Source organism: Aedes aegypti, chromosome 2 (assembly GCF_002204515.2).
Source record: "Aedes aegypti strain LVP_AGWG chromosome 2, AaegL5.0 Primary Assembly, whole genome shotgun sequence".
Lineage (NCBI taxonomy): Eukaryota > Metazoa > Arthropoda > Insecta > Diptera > Culicidae > Aedes > Aedes aegypti.
Window position 1 is genome coordinate 377,470,228 of NC_035108.1, and position 25,634 is coordinate 377,495,861.

Consider the following 25,634-nt stretch of genomic DNA (forward strand, 5'->3'; position numbering starts at 1 on the left):
CAGTTTATGACAACCTAAATGTAGACTAATAAATTGCATGTTTTGGAGACATTGCATATAATTAGCTATTTATTTCTTATTTTTTTTTATACACAGCCTATCTGTCGTTTAGCTTATCTTCAAATCTTTGAAATCCTAAATGAACATGTAATTTTAGTGTCGATCATGTAAACCTATACAGCTTAGAAATATGTAATAAGCAACGTATATATCTTACTAGTACAGCTATTTTATTCAGCTTTGCTATCGAAATCATGCTTCCGACCCATTTCAAAATTCAAATCAATGTAACTTTTGATTAAAATAACCCAGCAACTTGAAATTTTCTGACAATCATTTATTTGTTTGATTTTTTTTTTTCGAAACAGAAATTTTGAATGACCTTAAGGGGGCTTCGATAAAAAAAATGTTACAAATTGAGACTTAGGGTCGTTTTCGACCCGAAAATTCAAACATTCTTAAATTGTTGGATAGGTATTTACGTGGACTGTGAATAAAGATTCTCTAATCATGTCCGCATTGATATCTAGTTCTGGAAACCCGGAACAACCGAAAAGTAAGTTTCGATCGTAATTTTGTATATGTAGCTAACATCGGTACAATTCGGTTGATGGATATTTTGGCATAAAAGCTCTCTGCAATAAGGAACAAGTTATCGGAGCACATTTAGGATCGCATGTAGTTAATTCATCTTGTGACTATATGTGCTCATAGATGCCCAATTAATAAATGATAAGCCAGTGTTTATTATAAGCAGGGTCATGTACATAAAAATGTTAAAAGAAATGCAAAATTTTAATCACGAGTAAAGGTCATGCTCCCGTAACGCGGGTAGATCACCTTTTCGAGGTGCGTTACGAGGTAAGATCTACCATATTGTACTCTTGTTGTATCTGTTCTTGTTAATACTTTCAAGTTATGGTCGGAAGAGTATAAGAGAGTAACAAGTCACTGAAATCCACCTATTTGTACTAGATAATGAGGAGGTCAAAGTATAAAAATTACTCAATCAGAATCTGAGGCTGGTTTCATTTCATGAGGCAAATTCTTTCCGAGATCAAGTACTTATTTTTGAATACCTAGCAGGTAAACGATTCTTGTTTCAAGGAATCTAAATGTCTAATGCGATGAAAACTGTTCACAGTTACAAAAAACGACTTTGAAACTTATAAGTAAAGGCAATAACTTGATACGCAAGAGTACCGATGCATGGTCAAAATCGGTATCATTCAACCAGCATAGGGGCCGAACCTGATTAATGGGCGCGCTTTTGAGAGTTAAATGGAGACAAACTGTTTTCTCCAAAAGGTATAAATAACGGTATCTTTTTCTAAAGAGGCTTTATGCAAAATGGTGAAGAATGATAATTGTTTGAAAAACGACTACTTCATTATTTCTTAATGATATTGGAGTAGAACGACATGCACTAAACAAAGGGCAGGGGTATACCACAAAAGATCACAGAATAACTGGTCACAGTGGTTCATCCCGAACAGAAACAGAAACGGGTCATGACTAACTATCGTTACAATTTTCCACTTCATGATGTGAATATTTGTTGTTCGACTAATGAAAATGAGATAGGTTTTATAATAAACATCAATTTTATACGAACCAATTTGATAATGAATTTTGATAACAGTTTTAAATAACCTTTATTCAATGTCATTTATACTTGCTGAATAGTAGTGAAAAATGCTGATGGCTACTCAGCGTAGTGTTCTAAGAGCACTTCCACAGCTATTAACTGAGAGCTTTCTTTGCCTAGATTGCCGAATTTCGTATATCGTATATCGTATATCGTATATACATTCGTATATCGTGTGGCAGGTACGATGAAACTCTATGCCCAGGGAAGTCAAGGAAATTTCTATTACGAAAAGATCCAAGACCGACCGGGAATCGAACCCAGACACCTTCAGCGTCCAGTTCTGAAATGTTCTGTATAAAAATTCATCCAAGAACTTAATGGAATACTTATGGGTTTTTAGATCATTGGAGAATCGAGGACATCGGAAAAACCCCAAAACAATAGTCCGGTTACCTATGCAACTCCAAAAGGAAAAATCTCGTTTTACGAACTAAACTCCCTCGTTTTAGAAACTGATGCAATTTACGAACCCCAATTTTGCAATTTCGATTATTCTAAATGGTAATGAAGTGACTATTATAACTATTTCACTTATATGCATTGATCTGCATATTACACAGTTGGAACAAAAGTGTAAATTTCTGTGACATTTAATCAGAGTTGCTTACTGTCACTATCAACGCTTGAAAATTGTTGATTTGTACTACGATACAAGTCTTTCATTCTATATCACATCAACATCATGCCGTCTACTCCATCGCCAGTGCATTGATGGCGATAGACTATGAATATCATTAATGGGTTAAGTTTGGCCTTAAATTAAGCAAATAAAATGGCAATATATCGGTACGATATATTTGGGTATGGCTGTATATTGATTGAAACTATGTGGTAATCACTGAAAAACATTGATAGCTTGGATAATTACCACGTGATCACTCATTCTGCAGTGATTATGATCTAGAATGCGATGTCGCATCACTGTTGTTGGTTATCAAATTAAAGTGATATTGATAGCTCGCAAGTGACATTGATAGTTTCAGTACATCAACCATCAGCTAATATGATTGATTTTGAACAACTCTGCTTATAATGCACATTATTGGAGCGTGGCATATAATGAATTATATCTAATGTAATCCAGCAAGATCCTGTGAGATTACGTGACATACAATGCATGTTTACATGACTTGAGACTTAAATTTGCATGACTTCATGTTTACATCGCATGAATGAAATTTACATGGCGTTTAACCTTCTTATTTTTAAAAGTGTAGTATTTCTTTAGATGTATTAGTGTTTCGATTAAATTTAATATTCAATATCGAAAAGTTTTATGCTCACCAGCGCCGCCCGGTAGAAAAAAAATTGAATCACATAGATCCAACAATGGTAGCCCTTGAGTTACTGAAAAACTTTGCCTAAGACGTGATCTTTCTAAATAGACAGGTTCCAGACAGGTCAGCAATACAAAAGTAAAAATTTCTTGTTCACTAGTGTCACCTAGTGATCAATTAAAGAATGAGGTACCTTCAGACAGCGCTCCACCCTGAGAACACCTGTACTGCTGATTCCAAGTTTCGGCACTATCTGGATTTTGAGGTATACCAATTTTGAATTGTGGTCTACTCGAACTCATTACTATGTGTTTTCTATGTACATTTGTTGATTTTCCCGCGAACTGTACACAAAAATTGTCGAGTATTGTTTTCAAGAAGATTCATATAAGTCATATAAATCACAACTGTAGTACAAAACACAACAATGCGACAGCCCGAAGGTTGAGTCAGTGTCGTATTTTTCCTCCTCATTCGTAAATCGCATCACCGACCAGAGGTGACTCCCAGATTTTTCTCCTCCCTCACCGATAAACACCCTTCTCGTGGTGATTGTGGAGATGCAGAGGAATTCGCGGCTCTAGAAGCAACAATCATTACACATCAACATTCTTTCTCCATCAATATCCATATTGTTCAAGATATCAATAATATGAAATCTGCTAGAATGCGCACTTTGAGAATAAGCGGATTGTCCCATCCCTTATTCATTTGGATTCTGTAACTCTTACCGGTTCCGATCAAAAACGAAGTAGCAACCATTGACACGTACAGTCAGCATGATATGCTAGAAAAATGCTTGACAGAACGAGCCTTCAAGGTAAGAGAGAGTATAGAGAATCGTTGGCTCGCTTTTCTCTTCGCTCTTTGGAGCAAAAAGCTGCTGAGAATTTATTTTGGAATCGCACTGTTTGTTGTCGATGCAATAAATATGACTGGGTCTAATTCAAGAGTCCTGGCTCTATTCCTATTTTTTACGAATTATGGTATGTCTTTTCGGTCAAATGCCTTACTGAAGCCAGTGTAGAGGGTTTCTACGTGCTTGCCATTGTCCATTACGTTTAGAATATGCGTTACAAATTCTAGCATATTGGAAGTTGTGGAGTCGCCTACAAAAAGCCATACTGCGTGCTTATACCTAGTTTGATTATTGTCGTTCACGAGAGATTCAAAGAGTTTAAAGATAAAAGAGTAATCGTCAATTTTCCGAAACTTATGCTTGTCAGATTTCGTGCTTGAATTAAAAACAGACTCCAAAGACGAGAATTCCCAAGCTTCTGTGAATTTCACATTATTTAGATACATGTTAAAAAGGCATTCTAAGGGAAGGGAAAGCTCTTCTGAATGATTCTTGAAGAACGCGGGTGGAATACCATCCGGTTATGTTTTCTTAGATGCGTCTAAGTTTTTTTTAGTGCGGTCAAGTTTTATTGTTATGATAGTTGTTAAAAAAATATGTTATGTTATGCATTCATTAGCCGAGTGGTTAGAGTCTGCGGCTACAGAGCAAAGTCTTGCTGAAGAAGTCTGGGCTTAAATTCCGGTCGGCCCAGGATATTTTCGATATACGAATGCAAAAATGGCAACTTTGGCAAAGAAAGCTCTCAGTTAATAATTGTGGAAGTGCTTATAAGAACAGGCTCTGTCTCAGTGAGGACGTAATGCCAAGAAGAAGAAGAAGAAGTTATGTATTCAAAAGATATGTTATATATGTCATTTATGCCATTATTTAGAATTCCCAAGTACCAAAATTCTTCCCCACCCTAACGAACGGCCTCAATCGAGTTGAAAGGACTCAAATCCATTGATTTGCTTTCCCCTTTCCAAGGTTCCACCCTGGTCTACCTTGCATGAACCGCACGGACGCGTTCGACGCTCCTGCAGCTTGCGATACTCACGGTTTGGTGCCCATTCGAAGCGTCCGATCGAAGGACGACAGATGAAAGCAAACCAAGAGTAAATGGAAACATCACTAGGCACATTTGTATAGGTAGGTACGGGAGATTCCTGCTGCAGGGCGATGTACCATCATAATCGTACCTCCATCGGACCCAGTCTCGCTTCGATTACACCGCTGTAGCGCGCTGCACCATATGGAACAGTGTGTGCGCGATGGGTAAGTTGAGGTGATGGTCACGGTCACATGGAGTGCGCGCGCGAGAACAGGGAAGTTGACAGTTGGCTGCGAAGTGGGATCCTTACTGAAGAATGCGGCTGCCTTGCTATTTATCGGCGAACCTCATAGCAGACGGCCGTCGCAACGTCCCAAAACAGATGCTATCAATGTAATCTTCATTATGGTATACACATTTATGTATGCGGGACTTGTGCCACGCGATGGTGCAAATTGGAATGCATCTGTTAATCAGAAGAATACGATCGTGTCCTGTTTATGGATGAGTTCCATTATAATTACGACAAATATGTAAGGAAGAGAGATTTGTTTAGAATAGGAATTGATTTGATATATTTAATTGTTGATTCCGAATAAGCATCCGATATTAGAGATTTGAAGATTGAAAATGGAATCTAATAATCCCGCTATCAAAAACTTCTAACTAGCCACAGTTCTATTATTGGAGTTAGACAATTAGTAATGTTTACGCTACTGCTACACATAATCAAGTCATTTGTTTCTAATATTTCCCAGCATAATTTTCCTCTTCATTCTAGCGCAAAAACGTGATTCTAAATTTCTAATATCATGTGAGATAGGGTAAATGGAAATCACGTGACATTATTTAACTTCGTTTGAAGCATTCCAGTTTGGTTAGACTTACAGTGACGAACAAAATTGCTTAAAATCGAATAGTAATATGAAATTATACACGAAAAAATACAATGAAAATATGCTAAAAGTATAGTAATTCATCGGTTACGAATAATTTTAGCGAGCTGATCTTAAATTTGAGTCCATCACTGTACGTGCACGAGGGAACACGAAACCACTTTGGAAACATCTCGTTAACAAGCCCAAAATTGCACGACAAAATAAACCTCGAAAACCTACAGAAAACCTATTCTTCTTCCCAGCAGCTCAACGCAAACAGACTCAATGTAACTTACACCGTCGAACAAATCCAACATCAAACGTAAAATATACGCTTCACCTCGCATGAAACAACGCGATGGTAGGTTATGTTCATCCTGGCACAAAACTTCCCTTTTGCTTCTGATGCCACGGAAGGTTGTAATGCCCTATATATGTGTAGCATATGACACACAGTATGTGAGGAGTATTTTTGAACGGAGTATTGTGTGCCGTATTTCATTCTAGAACGTTTCAAATCTTCTGGGTACAACTTTAAGCATCAAGCATCTTGTCTTCATTTTTCTATTTGGAATAAAATCCTCACTAGAATTGAGCCTGCCATTCGGTATAGGGTTCTATGAGTATTTTAACAGTTGTGAACTGAGAGCATATTTTTTTTACGAAGATGCCACACTTTTTATTTGTGAACAGCAAGATTAAACTTGTTGGTTGGCAAGTAATAGGATTTCTATGCCCACACAGATTCTGCACATACAGTCCATGGATAATAAGTATTTATGTTTCTGGTACGGACGGAGTAAAGTCCGTTAAAGATCTTAAATGCAATCAAACATATTTTGAAATTTTTGCGATTTCTTGGTGCAATCTTCGTTCCTACTTCGGTGCAGCGACACAGAACCATTGGAATAGATACGAAACCTTGTGACCAATACTCATAAATTAGAAAAAGCAACAGTGTTTTGAGAACTTTTTTTTTGACGATGAATTCAAAAATATTTCTGTTGACGATGCCTACAACAATTGTTTCAATGATATTTTTCCAGTGTTTCCTCCTGAAATTCCTTTCAAGATTCCTTTCAACATCTGTCATTATTATCAACAAGGTTCTTCTGATGAAAGTTTGAAGACGTGTTTTTAGAAATTCCTCAAAAAAAATCATCAAAACCTTAATTTTAAAATAACAGAATATATTTTTAGGCTTTTCTCTTCCATGAATATGACTATTTTTTTTCCTGGTTTCTCCATGTTTTCAATATGGTAAATCCTAGTAGGCCTCTCCAAAATACTACAGAAATTTCTTCATAGAATATCAGTTGCGTTTCTATCTGAAAAAAAAAACAAGATTTTCGCCTTAAATCCTTAAGTAGCAACTTTGAATATATCTATAAGACTTCACAACAATATCACTACAAACCTTCGGAAATTACCCGAAAATCTTCTGCGAGGAAAACTCTGTATGCTCGTCTTACATGATATTCCTGTGGAAAACCTTCATTCATTGCTACACGGATTTGTTAAAACAAATCTCTTTTTAATGTCCTGTCTTTGTGCTTCCCTAGAAACATCAACCTTCAAAATTTATCCAAAGATTTGAAAAAGGGTTTTTCAATAAATATTACATAAATTATGGACGTATTTTTTAATATAGATGTTCACTTCATCCAGTAATACTTCTAAAAATATTTTAAAGCCTCTGTTGTTCAACATCACGTAAATTATATGCAAAAACCAACCTATGTTTGACTATATAAAAAAAACGGATGACCGTATTTTGAAAAATAGGTTTGAGGCGTTTCTATCGGCTCAGAAAAAATGAAATGAAATTTTGTTACAATTGATTTGACATTTGACATATTGATTTACCTTAAATTCAGCTCAAGCGCAATGAAATGGTAGCACAGTATAGGCGGATCTGTAAAGAGAAACAATAATGGAAATTAAGTGAATCATTGAACATAAATGATAACAGGAAACACTGACATATGGCGTAAAATTACACGATGTTGAGTTTAGTCTAGTGATGAATTTGTAATCTATAATTTGATAAATGTCACTAACAAAAAAATGAGCTTTTTCAGATCCATTATGGCTAACGGATAGCTCTCTTTGATTAACATTAATTCAACGAGTTTCAACATGTACATGTCTAAACTTTTGAATGGGAAAATCTCGATCAATATGAAAAGTAATACAAAAAAAAAACCCAAATAAATGACAATGGTCAGTGGAGTAAAATTGTTCGAATTGACTAATCTCGTAAACGTTTTCAAAGCTTGAATGATGCTTATATCTCTTATATTCATGAGCTAATGAAATTTAAGGCTTTAGCGAAAATTGCGTTTATTTTATGCGAAGATTTATCAACTTTTCGAACCAATGATTTCATCATTATGGATTATGTTACCGAAGATTCATGTCTCACATGAGTTCTGCAAACGATATTAGCAGAGAAAAATCGATTCTTACTAAAAAACGATTCCGTTGTCAAAACTTTCGTAAGTAAGTGCAATAAGGCAACATTAACAAATTACTATTAAGGTCGTTTTCGCCTGTATTTTTTTGGTCCAATTGTATTACAGTTCTAAAAAAATATACCACCGAAAATAAAACAAATTCCATTAATCCATGAATAAATTCTATAAATATAAACCATATCAGAGTAAAAACGCCAAGGTTTCTCCAAGGTTTTGTCAGGGAATTTCTCAAGAGCCATTATGCAAGAAATAGTTCAGAGATTTTTTTTTCCGAAAAGTCATCCAGAGAATGTAGTAATTCTTACAATGATTTCTTTGAAAATTTCATCAAGAAATATGTCAAACTTTCTTCAGAAATTCTTCCAATGACACTTCCAGAGACTCTCCTAAGAGTTCTTCAACAGATTCCTCGATTCTCACAAGAATATTCAAAGGGACTCCTCCAGGATTCCACCAGGGATTCTTTCGAAAACTCGACCAAAGATTTCAATAATTCTATCAAAGATTTTATCTTGCCATGATTCAGATACTTTCCGAATTCATCCATAGATTCTTCCAATATATCCCAAACTCTAAGGGGTCCTTTAGAGTTCCATCAGAGAGTCCTGCAATTTATAGAGGAAATTTCCCACAGAATTCCTCCAGGAATTCGTCTAGAAACTCCATAAGCGATTTTTTTTTCTAGAAATTGCTATAGGCAAATTTCATCGCTTAATAATTTTGAGTATTTTTTTAAACTTCTCGAGAGTTTCCTTCATAGGTTGCACATCGACATATTACAAATACTTTCCAGAAATTTCTCAAGAATTTTTCAAGATTTTTTTCTAGTGACATATTTTCGGGAAATAATTGAAATTTTTTTTCAAAACTTCTTCAGGTACTCCAGAGATTCCTTGAAGGGTTTCGCCGCCAAATAATTCAGATATTCTTTCGAAAACTCTGCCAAGGATTTCAATAACTCTTTCAAAGACTTTATATCTTGACATAATTCAGATATTTTCCAGAAATTTTCCAATGATTCCTCCAGGGATTCCTTACCGAATTCATCCACAGATTTCTCCAAGATGTTTTAAGGACCTTCTCTAGGGAAATTTCGCTACGTAATTATATCAGAGATTCTTTCGAAAACTCCTCCAAGGATCGCAGTAATTCATTCAAAGATTTCAGCTTACATATCTCAGATATTTTCCAGAAATATCTCAACGGGTTCTTCCAGAGACTCCTCCAGAAAATCAAGTGTTCCTCCAAGGATTCCTTTCAGAATTTCCCAATATCAGTCATCGATCGATAGAACCGTTCGGTTGATTGCCGTCAGTATAAGAGCACATTGAAGCCTCCTGTATTTTGCCTGTGTTGGTAGGAAAGCTCAAAGCTTTGAGCCAACCCTTTTCCAGTAGAAAAGTTAGGCACAATACAAGACGCTTCGATGCTTACTGACTTTAAAATGACTTGCTCAATTTTCACCGCCTAATATAATTTAAATCTTGTCACTCCCTTGCGACGCCTATCCACCTATTCATTTCTATCATTTGAAAAAATCTTCTACAGATTCCCTCTAGCTTTGAGTCGCATGACCGATACAATCATAACAAAATAGAATATAAAACAATCACGGTCGATACCTTCTCCTATGAATTTAAGAATTTCATCTATTTTGCAATTGCTCCAAAGAATTTTTCAAAAAAAATCTTCAAGGAATTTGTCCAAGGATTCCCTCAGGAGCTCCAAGAGCTCCTCCAAAGATTTTTAAACGAATTTCTCTAGTTACATTTCCCAGATAATAACGAAAACTTCTCCAGGGATTACAGTACTTTCTCCAAGTATTTTCTAAGGATTTCTCCAAGAAATATTTCAGAAATTTCCCATGTATCTAAAAAATCCTCCAGTGAGTCTTCCAAAGATTTCTTCGAAGAATTCTTAAAGAGATTCCTCCACAGATTTGATTCAGAATCTCCTATAAGGATTTCTAGAAACAATTCAGACATTTCAGAAATTCCTTAGAAGTTTTCACCTGGACTGATGTCTGAATTCAATTTCTTTAAATTTCTTCAAGGATTCCACCAGAGATTCCTCCGGGAATTCTCCATGGAATTTCTTCAGAGTTCCACAAAAAAAAATCTCCAGGAATTCATTCTGCAATTTTTCTAGGGATTCCTCCAGAAATTCTTTAAGGATTTTGTTTTAGGATTTGATCCAGAAAGTCCATCAAGGAGTTATCAACGAATTTCCGTAGGAACATTTCAACAGGAAATAATTCAACGATGGAGGTGAATTCTTCATAAGGAGTGATCAGCGCAAGAATGCATGGATGTTTTCTTGTATAACTCCTATAGGAATCTTAAGATGAATCAATGACGGAAGTGTTTGAAGATCCTTTTTTATAAAGGCCTGGATGAATCTTGAGAAAAAAAATCCCTAAGAAATCATAGGAAAAATTAATGAACAACACTAAACAAAATTTACACAAGAAAAATAGGAAGATATTAAGCTTAAGAAATTCTGCCAGCAAAGAAAAAAACGCCGCCTGGAGGAGACGGAATGTGAGGAGATGGAACAGCTGTGCCGGTCTCAAGAAACGCGCAAGTTCTATCAGAAGCTCAACGCATCCCGCAACGGCTTCGTGCCGTGAGCCGAGATGTGCAGGAGCATCTAGACGGACGAGCATGAGGTGCTCGAAAGGTGGAGGCAGCACTTCGATGAACACCTGAATGGCGCTGAGAGCACAGGTTATGAAGGTCGAGACAACGGAGGAAATGCTTTCTTCAGTACTGCGAACGATGGAAACCAACTAGCCCCCACATTGCGAGAGGTTAAGGATGCCATTCACCAGCTCAAGAACAATAAAGCTGCTGGTAAGAATGGCATCGAAACTGAACTCATCAAGATGGGCCCGGAGAGGCTGGCCATTTGTCTGCACCGGTTGAAAGGCACAATTTGGGAAACAGGTACCGGAGGAGTGGATGGAAGGAGTAATATACCCCTTCTACAAGAAAGGCGACAAGTTAGATTATGAGAACTTTCGAGCGATCACCATTCTAAATGCAGCCGACAAAGTATTATTCCAGATCATCTTCTGACGTCTGTCACCTATAGTAAACGAGTTCGTGGGATGTTATCAAGACGGCTTCGTTGACGGCCAATCGACAACGGTCAAGATCTTTACTGTACGGCAAATCCTCCAAAAATATCGTGGATACCAGGTCCCAACGCATCACCTTCTCAACAATTTCAAGGCTGCATACGATAGCATCGACCACGTAAAGCTATGGAAAATCATGGACGAGAACATCTTCCAGTCGTTCAACATTCCAGTTCGTTTGAATCTCGCCAGAACACCGACGAGGTGATGGACTTTCGTGCCTGTTGTTCAAGGTGTTATGTGGAGAGCCGGGCTTAACAGCCGGGGTACGATTTTTACGGGATCCAGTCATTTTGTTTGCTTTACGGATGATATGGACATTGTCGGCCGAACATTTGAACAAGTGGCAGACCTGTACAGTGTACACGCGCCTGAAGCGCGATAGGGCTCGCCAAAGAAGCAGTGTTATGATAGACGGGGATACGTTTGAAGTGGTCGACGAGTTTGTCAACCTTTGATCCTTGCTGACGGCTGATAATAACGTAAGTCGTGAAATACGGAGGTGTATAATAAGTGGAAGTCGGACTTACTATAAGCTCCAGGTGAAGCTGCGATCGGGAAAGTTTCACCTCAGCACCATGTCGAAAACGCTTATACATCTACATGTAAGACAGGTAGATTTCTACGGGCATCAAACGTGCACGATGCTCGAGGAGGGCCTGCAACCACTTGGTGTCTTCGATGCGGCGATGAATTAACCACGAGCTCGCACAACTCTACGGCGAACCTAGTATCCAGATGGTAGCTAAGGCTGCAAGGATACGATAGGCAGAGCATGTTGCAAGAATGCCGGACAGAAACCCTGAAAAGATGGTGTTTGCTTCGGATCCAGTTAGTACAGGAAAGCGTGGAGCTCAGCGAGCTTGGTGAGCGGATCAAGTGCACAGCGGTTTGGCAAGCGTGGGGCAGAACCAAGGATGGAAACGAGTTTGTGGTGTGAAATTGTTGATTCAGTGTTATCTCTTTAAATGTTAACTAAATAAAAGAATGATTTAATTAGAACAGCGTTTTTTTTACTCTACGCACAACATGTCTCGGATATATTGTTCATCAAACGAAAGAAGGGATTTGAAGGGTCGAAATAGTGAACAACACTGTATAATGACTTGACTAGTCACTAATCCCGAAATTGTTTAGCCTTTCATATGGCCAATTTCCTTCACGGCTTTTGCTAACTTTTTTACATCAATCGAAAGCTTTTGATCCACATTTTAAAGGAAAAATATGCAAGTTTGGTGAAACACGGTTTTGATTTTCATTTCGCGTACGCCGTGAAGCTGGTGCTACTATAGAAGCAGAAAATAGAAATAGTGTACTATAGGCACATGTGTTCCTATAGTGGCACAAGCGGTAATAAATACAAACATATTAGTTTTCGTAGTTTACATTTTGTTTTCCACAAAAGCAAAATAATAAGCTTTTAAATGATGTAAAAATAAAGCCGCTAGCTTTATTTTTCAATTTTATACGAATATTTGTTAATAACTATGAGGCTATTGGTACATCGAACCCTAACCTTAGTCGTGTAAAAACTAGTAGTTTGTACAAGAACGATAATCAAAATTTACACTCACAAAGCAATTTCCCAAATCTGCATATCTATGCTGCCGGAGTGCTGTAATGGCAAACGTTCCTCTCCCAAATCAGTTGCTGTGAGGAGCAGATTGCTACCTTATCCTAGGTCCGGAAAAATAATTGATCCAATATATTCGTTCTCTGAACCGGTCTCGTGTCGACCAACCGGCAAAACTGCAGACCAGCACTCATGTTGATCAGCCAACTTTTCCACAGATTGATCGTAATTAATGTTTTTGTTTTTCTTGACCATGAAGCGGTGCTGCTGGCTGGTGGTCTATCCGTCATGTGTGAGTGCATATTGGCTGCAAGATAAAATATTTGCTGGAAAATTGCAACGCTGCAGTTGCTGCCGGTGAAGCCCTCCACTGCAATAGATAGACCGAAAGAGCATTATAGTAATTACTGCAGATGAACGCATTCCGTTTGTGGCGTGCCATAGCTCGGTACTTCATTAGTTTATAAATTAATTTTGGCGTTTGAATTTGTATTTGTGATTTATCCGTAACTAGGCGCTCTCACAAAACCGATATCATTAAGCAGCTCTAGAGCTGAATATCATTCTGATTCCAGCAAATCCAGTTTTAGAAAGCGGCATATCCGAGTTACAGAAGCGTCAAAAACATTTTAGCATATGATTGGCTTCAACGTATGATTGTGATTCGCTTTGCAGCACTCTCGTTCCACTAGTCTAGTTTGCACTTTCACTCCCATCTCCTGCATCCAAGTACATTGCTTCCGAAACTGCAGCGTTGCACCGGCTTGTGATGTTTTTATGTGCATCGTCAGTCGAGTTTACCTATAGCAACTTGTTGCATCCTCCGGACGACGACGACGGTACCAATTGCTGTGGACGCCTCACGATGGGTATGTTTATGAAGTTCCGATAATGTATCCGGACTAGCATGCTGTCAGGTAATGTGGGTATACGATATGATTACAATATTCGTCATATCAAACTCAACATGTTCCACTACGGCGGATATTCGAACTTACTTACAATCAACATTTATTTTGAAAGCTGTTTTCACAGACAAACAGACGTAACAACTAGAACAATCAATTTAAAACACAGTCACGAACTTTTTACGCCCAATGCTAAAAATACTTCATTTGGCCAACCACAAACTAGGTGGCAGTAGTACGCAAACGTCAAACTCGAACAAAAGTGATGCGAGCGCCACGAGTGGCCTGTCGGCCAACTACCAGATGTTAGAATTGGGCGCTATTCTGCTGTGCGATGAAAATTATTAGAGTGTTACGTCTGTTTGTCTGTGCTGTTATGCTCGTTCAATTGTACAAAAAATGCAATCAAACTACTGTATAAATAAGTAGATAAATAAGTTTGTGGGACAAATATATCACCCCATTTGATGGGATCATCCGAAACATGGCATACCCTTATCAGGTTCAATTTATTCTGCAGCCGTTGCAACAGAGTGGCTAAATTTTGCACACCTGAGATGCATTTCTCTGGAATTTTGAATACCCAGCATTCGTGTAATTTCTCGTCAATTACGACGGCCACTGCACTGACTGGTCGGCAATGATGACGATAATGAAGAGCATCTGAAACATAATCTATGCCACTGTAGGCACGCACCGGAGAGCCACATGATTATGATATCAGATCAGATGTTTCGACTTCTTTGGTGGCGCAGGTGAATCAATGAGCAGAGCAATTTGATTAAAATGATTTCATCAGATGCTTAAGAAAGCGGAGCAGGTTTTGGTGCAGAGCTGTTTGCAGTACTATACCAATGAGGAAGCTTCAGAATCATTTTCAAAATTTTATTTTGAATCTTCTGCAGAGCTTTGCTTCTACAGAATATCTTTCAGACTTGGAGTTCTAATAATTAACCTGAACTGTACGATTTGACAGATAACTTTAGTTTTTTCTAACAATGTATGTTGGAAAATTAAAGTTTTTTTTTACCAATTTATGATGAGTCGAATGTCTATGGCGGAATCCAAACTGTTCATTGGCAAAAATTGAATGTTGATGTGGACCATCATTCTGTTCTAAAATACCTTTTCAAAAAGTTTACTGATAGAGGAAAGCAAACTGATTGGACGATAGCTGGAAGCTTCTGCAGGATTTTTGTCTGGTTTTAAATTGGTACGACCTTAGCCCTTTTCCATTTGTAAGGAAAATATACCAACTGAAAATATATCAACTAAGAATGATAAGCTACTTTCTGGAAGTTTCTTGATGAGGATGCAGAAAATTCCATCATCGCCAGGAGCTTTCATATTTTTGAATTTTCTAATAATAGTTCTCACTTCTTCCAAATTAGTCTCCCAGGAATTTTCGAAAACGTTCTATTGGTTCTCTTCTTTCAATGCCGGAATTGGCTTCCGAGTTTTTTGTCACAATTTAAGACGATTTCTAAAAAGGCTAAGAGCCAGGGTCTAATCAAGATTTTTGTTTTAATTGGAAAAAACGTTTTTTTCATTATTTGTTCTTGCAGATTTATAATTTTTATAACAGGATCACGAATGCGTGGAAATTGCCTTCTCAATCACGGGTTCGACTTCTACTGCACATTTAGGTATTGCAATGCCCCTTGCTTCAACAATGAAATTTGTTTAAAATTTGTGTTTTCTGAAGAACCCAAACAATGTGGTTTTACATGTGTTATCATAAAGCAGCATTTTCACTCCATTATGATTAGCTATATTTTTGAAGGATGGCCTGCTCGAGGTGTCCAGTGATGAGGATTTCCCTTCAATAATAATAAGTCAGTTAAGAAATCCATACATTAACTACAATGTCCAACAAAGTCAATTGAAAAAATAGGCGAAAATTTCAAACTGTCTAAGTTTTTAGATGGAGGGCAGAAATTTTACCTGGTGTGAAAAAGTCCAACGAAATTGACCATACCTACTTTATTTGTTCTAGCAATAAATCTTCTCTTTAATTTTGCCTCGAAGTATTTTCGCATGAACAAGTTTATTGCTTAAGCTCTAATCTACTTCCAAGACTCTTATTAAGTTTTAAATTCCCAAAAATATTTGATGAAAATACTAAATTTAAAAAACATTTTTTGAAGCCACTCTTCAATATTCCATGAAGAATTTTAGTATAATCGAATCCCTAAAGAAATATCAAAGGGTGGCTATCCAACTTTTACTGTAAATCTTTCTAATAATATTGTGTGATTTGCTTACCCCGTATAGGTCTGAGTGGAAGCAAAAATACTAAAAACCTCAACGCTCAGCGAATTCTGAACGGATTCAATCGATTTCTTGTCAGCTTACTGGCACACATATCTACTTTCTAGAAGTGACCAGAAGAACTTGGGAATATTCATGTGGACGGAGTTATTCCAGTGGGTTATTGCATAAATCATCAAGATCTTATATTCAACATTATTAATAAAGAGTTTGGGATCGCTTAAAATGTACCAGATGTGGCCACTGGGACTTAATGTCCTGAAAATTTGTGGCATACTAAACCGTTTCAATTGTCGAAACGTAGATATCAGACTAAAATGCGTTCTCATAATCATGACATCAGGCATTGCATTTAACGATCAACGCTCCGTCATCGTAATCATCGTCATCATCAAAACTTCAAAAGCAGTTTTTCTGTTCAAAACAAAAAAATATTCGATGAAAATGTGTTCACTGTGTTTCGGTTGGAGAATAGAATACAGTGAACATATTCTCCTGTAAATTTTCTTGATTTTGAACGAAAAAACTGCTTTTGAAAATTCCGAAATCAATGACGGATCCTGCCCCCTTAATCTCATCTTTCGATCTTCTGAGCAAGATACGAATCAAATATAAGAATATTGTCTTGGAGCTCTTTGATCGAATTTTAAACTTCATCTTTGACTTTCTTGTATCAAGATGCAATCTTATCATCTGAGCAATCCGTACATCAGAAAGCCATGCACTTCAATACCTTAATGTTTCCATTCCGTCGACTCAATGACATTTCATTTTACATAATGACAGCTCGTCCCGAAGTAAAATTTGCCGAGGGGTGATTCAGAAGGGATTTCCATATTAATTTCAAACGTGTTTTAAAAATAGTTCTAGATCACGGAAAATTATGGAACTTTGGATTCTAGCTCATTTATTTAACGTAGATTCAGAATATGTAAGAAACTGGATACCCCTAAACACGCCAATTTTCATTTTTTATATTTTTATAGGTTTGGATGGACTTTAATGCGGCCACGCACATAATGTGTTTGTATTTTCTTCACATAATGTATAGTTGCCACATTATAGCCGATCACAAACGCAACTTGCAAGCATTAAGGTCGTAATGAAAAAAATAGAATAGGATGAGTCTGGATTGCGAAAAAGAAAATCCTTCATATAAAATGAATTAAAAATTTCCTTCGTGATACATCTATATAAATAAAAATGGAATGGTGTTTGTATGTCACGAAATGGCTTGAGAACGGGTGATTGGACTTACATGATTCCTTCACTGTTGAATTCGTCCAGAGCTCCGACGTGTTTGTGCGAAGAAAAAGTTTAGGAAAGTCATCGGGATAGTGGAAAAAACGGGAGAAAACTAATCTGTCATTTTCCACACGTGACTTTCATGGCGTTTTTCAACAGCCTACTTGATGGCAAGATGAAGTTTGCCGGGAGCACTAGTTCATAATAAAATGATTCTCTCATTGCTTTGCCCCTCTTACTTGCACCTTATCAGATAAAATTTGTCTGTAAATCACGTCACAAGTTATAAAAGTTTAGATCAAAAAAGCTGATATTTTACCAAGAAACTGCACACATTTCTTGTTGAAGAGTAATTCAGGAATTCCTGATGAATCTTCTGGTCCAATCAATGTTCGTCTAGCAAGTATGGAGGTGGCGAGAGATGCTTTAATTTAATTAGGCATAAGTTTCAGAGTTTTTTTTTTGAAGCAATATCTTTTAGAAGTCACGTGTACATGTTTCAGCAGAAATTGAAATATTTAATTTCACTCAAACTTTCCTTCAATGTTGATTTACAAACAATCTAGCTCTGGGAATACGTTTTTGTGTAGTTTTCAAGGTAAAATTTTAAAGTTCAATCAAAACTTTCTTTTTCTACTCAAGTATATTCCATTGACTTTTACAAGCAAATTCATTAAGGAAAAACTGCACGTTATCGCCTAAATTTTTGATTTAAAGACGAAAAAAAAAGTTAAGGAAAACCAGTTTTTGTGTTGTTGGGTAAAATAAATGTTGAGTGTAATTGGATATTTATGTTTTTAATCAAACATGTTCACTTGACTGTCACAATCAATTCAAAGTCAAAAATCTTAAACATTGAATTTCGAGTTACAGGCAAACGAGTCCATAAAATAGGGGTTTTCCTCATATTTCATGTAAAAAAATGTTTGAGTGTAAAAAAATTTCAATTTCTTCTCATAAGTGTTCACTTGACTTCTACAAGTATTTGATGCCGAAAAAACTACATATCATAGCCTTGAATTTTTATTTACAGACGAACAAACTCGGGAAATAAGTTGTTTATGTTGATTTGTAGGTAAAAATAATTTTGAGTGTAGTCAAAAATTTATTTTTCCATTCTACAGTTTTCACTTGACCTATGCAAGTTAAATCGTGTCGAAAAAACTTCAATTTTATTTACAGACGAAAAAGCTCAATTAATACGTTTTTCGGGAAGTTTCTGTGTAAAACAAATTTTGAGTGTTATCGGAAATTATTTTTTTTACTCTAACATGTTCACTAAACTTTCACAATCAATTTCATGTCGAAAAAACGATATTTCATCGCTTTAAATTTTGCTTTATTGTTGAATTTGTTAAAAAAAACCGTTTGGTAAAAAAACTAGGAAGTGCCTTTTGCTTTATAACCTTGGGTAGACGCATCTATTTCAAAAACGCAATAATGAATATCAATCTTGAATAGTGTCCGATTCCATTGCTGAAAATTGTTTGGAAATCGCTTCGAAAACTAGAAAGATATGCATGGTCAAAGTTGCCTTCCAACTCTATGAAGGAGGTTGGGAGTACAGTAGGCCGTCCCTTATTTTTCGAAAATGCGAAATGTTATAAGTTCGTCATTGTCAAGTGCTCATTTTGGTAAGAAAAAAATCAGGTAAAAATTTGAAGTCCGTACGTGGACGCCACGTGGTCCCCCAACGGCCCTGAATTCATTAGGTGTAGATGACCTCTTGAGCGTAATCGTGCTCGCTGCTCTAGTGCACGCAGCATGAGTACGAAATACCACCAGTAACAAATTGTTCTGCGCGCGTTGATAATCAGCATAGAAGTTTGTTTTCTTTGGGATGATTTAAATATTACGTAACGCAAAATTTGTCAATTTTAGACCCTCTACCACATAACAACTTTTGTATGAAAAAAATGTAAGGACCGTAACAATACGGAAGACCCCCCTCCCCCTGTTGCGTTACGTAATATTTGAACGATCCCTTTGTAGTTTTGAATTTTATGTCAGCGTGCAGTGTTATGAAGATATCCACAATATAAAATATTATTTTACTTAAAAGTCCATAATTTGTTACTAGTGGCTTTTCGTACTCATGTTGCGTACACTAGAGCAGCGAGCTTGATTTGTCGCACAGGGTTCATTTCTACCTAATACCTTTAGGGTCGTTGGGGACCACTAAGCGTCCACGTACGGACTTCAAATTTTTACCTGATTTTTTTCTTTCCAAAACGAGCACTTTACAATGACGAACTTTTAACATTTTGCATTTTCTAAAAATAAGGGACGGTCTAGAGTACAGGTGTTAAAGGAATGCGGAGAGCAACTTCAGTGATTTTTAGAGAATTATAAAGAATTAGATATCCCAGAGAAAAAACTGATAGATTTGCGGTAAACTTCTGAAGAATATTTTCCCCATAAGAAGGGGTAACAAAGAGGTCAACTGTTTAATTGCTAATGAAAACCGTGTGCAATATTAGGAAGAAGTATTTTTTTCGGGATGTCCTGGATAATTTTTGCTGTGAATTTTCCATGCAGTCCGTGAGGAAGTTTCGAGATATTTTGTGAAAAATGTTAAAGGAATCTGAATAGAAACTATAGGAGAAACTTCAATGGCAAAATTGAAAAAAAAAAACTGTTGGTAAACTCACTAAAGAATTTGTTGGAAGAATTCTTGCTTGGTGATCTTGAAGACAATTTTGGTGAGGCTCCTAGAATTTCTTGTACTTTTTCTTGGAAAACTGTTCAGCATTTCTAGAAAGTCCTGAACAAATAATTATGAACAACTTCTAGAATTTTTTATGGCAATTTGATACAGATTCTTGGAAAAATTTCTGATCTAAAATTCTGAGAATAGAAAGCCTAAGATAGCGCAGAAGAAAATTGTTGAATAATAATCAGGTGGAACTCAGTGAAAACTTGTAAAGGAGATTTAAAGGAATGGATATAATTTATGAAGAAATCCCCGTATGAATTCTCCGAGGAATCTCTTAAAAACACATAGTTGAAAACTTAAATATTTCGTGGAATAATTATTAAAGTCATTAAAAACTGAATTTAACAAATATCACTGAACTGCAGCAATAGAAGAAAAAATCATAAACATATGAAACCATTCAAATCTATGATATATTCGAAATTGTGATTAATGCGATCGACCATACTTCTGTTTTACAAGAATTCGCTTAGCTCCCCCTAGGCCCCCACCAGGAAACAAAAATCCTAGCTACGCCAATGATAACAGGGACATGATAAGAATCAAAATCAGCGTGAGTAACCAGTTGGCTACAAAGGTAACTAGAGTCGTTTAGAATCAAATCATGCTCCGTCCAGACGATCATTTTATTGGATATTTTCAGAGTTTGGATCTTGATTTCAAATAGATTTTAATCATAACTGTTATATGTATTCTATTAGCTGTTGCCAGCTCTTAACCATTAAAAAAACGAACATTCCAGTTAAAAATACTTTTCCAGTAATTCCTCAGGTATCCCACCAAGGAATTCTCTAATAATAAATCATGGACTAGGTCCTCAAATTCTTGCAGGTATACATCGAGATAAATGTCACGGGATTCAAACAGGAGTTTCTCGAGAGTTCGTTCAATGATTTATCTGAAAATTTCATTCATATCCAGGAGCTGATTTAACACACTGTGAATGTTCAAAAATCACATTGTTTCTACGGTTTCTACATATCTCTAAATGTGTTACAGCTCTGCTAGTCCAAAGGACATGATTCACCTAATTGTGAACGAACAGCTGCCTCGAGTGCGCGCAATTTTCGTTATTTCACCCCTCGTATTCTCAACAATCAAATCTCACTCTCATGTAGCGTTGTTGCAGCTGTTCTCGTTCGTTCCCTTTTCCCAGATTCGTGTCTGTGATTTCAATTTATTTGGTGACTGCTTTCGCCTTTCTGGCTTTTACATCCTGGCACGATCCCCTTTGAATGAACGATTGCTGCGCAACTCATACCTATATGCGTATCCTTACCTAAAGGTATGGAAAGGTGACTCAAATGTGTGTTAGTCACAAATCGCGGTACCTCCTCTCGGGTCTTTGTTGTACCGGGAAAGGAAGACAATTGAGGAATAAAGGGGTACTTTTTAGAACTAATAAACGATCAACTTGTACTGTATGACGGCGGTCTAGCGTAGAAAAAATTCCAATAAGAAAACAATTTTGTGATTTTAACGAGCAATCTAGCAAAGAACAGCTAGAATTATGAGCATCGATATTGGAATCTATGTTCTGCAGGGGACCTAAGGAAGATCAAAGTTACTACATTTGCTTTAATTTGGTATATTTTCCTAATGAAAGGGTAATTTTCAAACCGGTCAAAAACCCTGTCGAAGATTCTAGCTATTGTCCAATCAGCTGCTTTAAAAAGACACGGACACCGTCTTCAGCCATTTAGCTGCACATACTGTAACTTAACACTAGACAATGGACAAGCATGCTCCAGTGGCACAGCCATGAAACATTCCTGACGAAAAGTTTCAATGGCTGAAGCGGGAATCGAACCCGCACCCCATGACATGATGCGATTAAATGCCTGACGACACTAACCGCACGGTCACGAAGCCCACACAATCAAACAAATCTGAAGGCTATTTTACAAGTCGTGCTCTTCTAAAGGTTTTTCTATATTCTATTTCGATAGTGTTTGTCATAGAGATTTGATTGTATAGTTGAAAAAACTTTCATTTTCCTTCATACACTGTTAGAATTATACACCTTCAAATTAGACACTTCATAAGTTTCATATAGGCGTATTTTTTTAAAGACGCCGACACGTTTGATTCCTTTCCACTTTCTTCTTTATACTAAACGTAATAATCTGGTTCGGTGTGCGATGAGATGAGATGGAAATTATGGCTTATCGATCTGTTAGTAACTCAGTCTTTGATGTACATGGGGAGGGTGAGACTCGATTAGATAAGTTAACAACATTATTAACAATAATCTGCACATCACTATTGTTGCCATGATGCGAGCATATGCCATGTTTGTACGTGAATTTCCATTACAATGAACATAAATCTGTAAACTTCATCTATTATGAACTCCTATAGTGAGTTTATTACCCAGAACTGTTTACTCTATTGTTCCGTCTATCTTTTAGTAGTGCCACTCAGCACCGCCTTTGAGAACATTTGTCAAAACCGCCAATTGCAAACACAAAGCTCCAGAGCAGGGCGCTGTATACTTCTTGCGCTTCCAACAAAACTTCTCCATAATCCCGAAGCAACGAGCCGTTATGAACCGCAATATCCCTTCGCAGAAGCTCTCCTTGGAACATACCCTTTTACATCATCGACGACGAGCAGGGAAAAGTTGAAACTGTAACAATCTCACTCCCTGCGCAAAAGTTTTTCCTCATAACGAAGGCACGATAAGTGACGCGACCGCCACTATTAGCCGAATTTCAAAACGTCGAAAGGACAAAATGTCGAAACATTGAATAGACGAAACATCGGATTGAAAGGAGAATTTCATGGGTTAATGAATCTCTTACGAAAGAATGAATCATTCACTTTATTCCAGGCGTTATTCTTCTTCTTCTTGGCATTACATCCCCACTGGGACAGGGCCTGCTTCCCAGAATAATCAAGGAAATCCTGGACCGACCGGAAATCGAACCCAGACACCTTCAGCATGGCTTTGGCTTTGTCATGTAACCGCGGACTCTCACTAATCGGCTAACGAAGGCCACAGACGTTTTTAATAGCAAACACGATGTGAAACGAAAAGGGTAGAAAATAAAATCATTGTTGAAGATTGACTGCTTTAGACATTTCTGGATTCGACGTTTTGCTGAATGCCATTTGGTCTTTCGACGTTTTGCCTTTCGTCATTTTGTTCCTAAACCAACACTAGCTTATTGCCTACTGGAAAGAGGTCTGGTTTCTGGATGGAACAAAGTTCATCCTATCCATTCTCGTATAGCTTTCTTTGAAGCATCTATCGCCCGTTGAAGAAAGTTTCCCGTCATCAACGGTCTGCCACGCGTACGGACTTGAGTTATTATCATTAGTCCACCAGAGGGCTTTGGCATCTTCTCCTTTTGGGGAGGATTTTGGTGGCAGGATGTTCATTACGCGTGGGCTACTTGATATGCATGAAACATATGGCTTCGTTCCAGAGAATCGCAAAAAGAAAGCTGGGATGATACTTTGTTCCTAATTTACTGATGAAGTTCGGCGTAATTGAAGATTGATCAATTTGTTTGGTAAGTGCGCACAGGTTATTGCCTTTAAGATGTTGTCATGTCAGTTTAAAAATAGACTTGGTTCTTGTTCTAAAATAGATTGCTTCCCGACACACAACTCGTTTTTATGGCTAAACGAGATTTAAATAAGGAAGGATTTTGTAATATGGAATCGATGATTCTGTAAGCCACGATGTTTTTATAGTCAATGGGAATTTGATATTATTTACAGATACATTTCTACAGCAGAAACGGTTCTAACATCATACTAGCGTAACGTCCCTACTAGTACAGTCCGGAAGATCGAAGTGTGCTATGATATAAATCGGGCACGAAAATGTTGCTCTGCCGTCAAAAACTTTATGATTTTGTTTATTTATATATTTGAACATTGTTTAAATTCAACTATTTTGTACAAGAACTATGTAATGAAAGTAAGTGAAAGTAATGTGAGTGATTTGACTTGTGTTTCCGGTGTTGAGTCAGCTGGATTTGGCTGCCGTAGGATTTTTGACGAAACATGCATGGAGTGACATTAAATTTCTTAACAACGTCATTCCCAACAATTTAAATCCGGTCGTATTCGCTTATAGTAAATTCTAGACCATTCCCTGCCTTATTACCCAACTGGTTGACATCTATGAGGGTGTCGGTGAATCGCTGGCCTCTCTTCCCGACCAGTTTATTACAACAAAGTTGTTACAGATTTTCATACTCAGTTAGCGCGTTTTTCCTAAAAAAAAATGTGTTATAATTTTGGCTGGTTAGTAGTTATGAAATATGTTATGATTTAAACAAAAATATAATTCATTGTGTTGTTTTCCATAACAGAATTTGTTGTAAGCAATTGCTCTCAAATTTTTGTAACAAAATGTGTTATAATTATGTTTCCAATTGAAACAAATTTTAAACAGAGTTTATTATTATAACTGATTTTTTTAAATAATGTTATAATTTCTTTCATCAACTCAACGTGCTTCTAACAAAAATGAAACAAAATTTGTTATTTGTAACAAATCTTGATATAACTGAGCTACAATTTTGATGTAATCCACTGGTCGAGTTTGAGTAGGTGTATTATCATCCTTCCCTTTCCTCGTAACGGAGAAGATGAGCGTGGCCGGCAATGGAAATTGACATGCTATCCAAAATATGTTTTCATAAGTAATTAGAATACGAGTGGTAAAATAAATAACATGACAGTTTTGAATATGCAATCTACGAAATACTCCGTTACCACGCAACGCAACGCAACGCATAATGTTTTAGCTATTTGTTTAGCACAGTTCATCCATTTGCCTTGTTACACTAATGTGTCGATTTGAAGCATTTGAAAGTGTTTTTGTTGCTTTGTTTTAAAAACATCTCCTACTAAAAGTTCTTAAATTTTACGTCGAATCAAATATATCCTACAATCAATCAGAACATAATGAAAAATAATAATTTAATAGAGTTCCTTTGATTTTTTTCAAGCTTTTAACATTCAAAACTCCTTTTGAACATTTTTTCAATAATATTACAAAACGGCTTGACTGCTTACAGCATTTGATATGTTATCTATCCTATCAAAACAGTTGATAATTAATTGCTTAGCCGTCTCAAATCAGCAGAAACACTGCTATTTAAAATCACTCTCTTTTTAACATGCATTTTCACTGCATTTTGTTCTGAGCAATCGAGATGCTTCTTTCTTGTTATACAACAACCAAAAAGAAAAATAAAACATATATGTTACGATTTGACAAAGCGTTTCGCGTCTCTCATACCATTCGTTGTGTATGCTGTTTCGGTCATCTGACACATTTATTAGCGGTTGTGATGAGAGAAGAGATTTCACAAAGCATTTGAACTAACGTAAAATCTCACAGAATACAGAAGAAAACATCAGCAACTTCGTAGTCATGAATAGTTCTCGAGTTCTGGAAGAAACTTGCTCATATATATATCATATATATCATCTTACGAGGGAAGAAACTTATTATAAGATGGTTGAGCAGTACGAGGAACTATACATAAATACAAAATTCAATCTCTTTCCCCTTTCATTTTTATTAATGCGTGCCAATATCGATCATATACGGGTTATAAAACATTTTCGTACCTAAATTGG

The 25,634-nt window shown here is 36.7% G+C and overlaps 1 protein-coding gene across 2 annotated transcripts in view; it reads right to left on the reverse strand.

Annotated features, from left to right (window-relative positions):
• Positions 1-25,634, reverse strand: part of LOC5565327 — a 222,418-nt gene that overhangs the window by 69,366 nt on the left and 127,418 nt on the right. For both annotated transcript variants that reach the window (XM_021846799.1, XM_021846798.1), the window contains exon 3: positions 7,565-7,613. The gene's annotated coding sequence lies outside the window, so the exon portion shown is untranslated. The remainder of the gene's footprint in view (positions 1-7,564; positions 7,614-25,634) is intronic.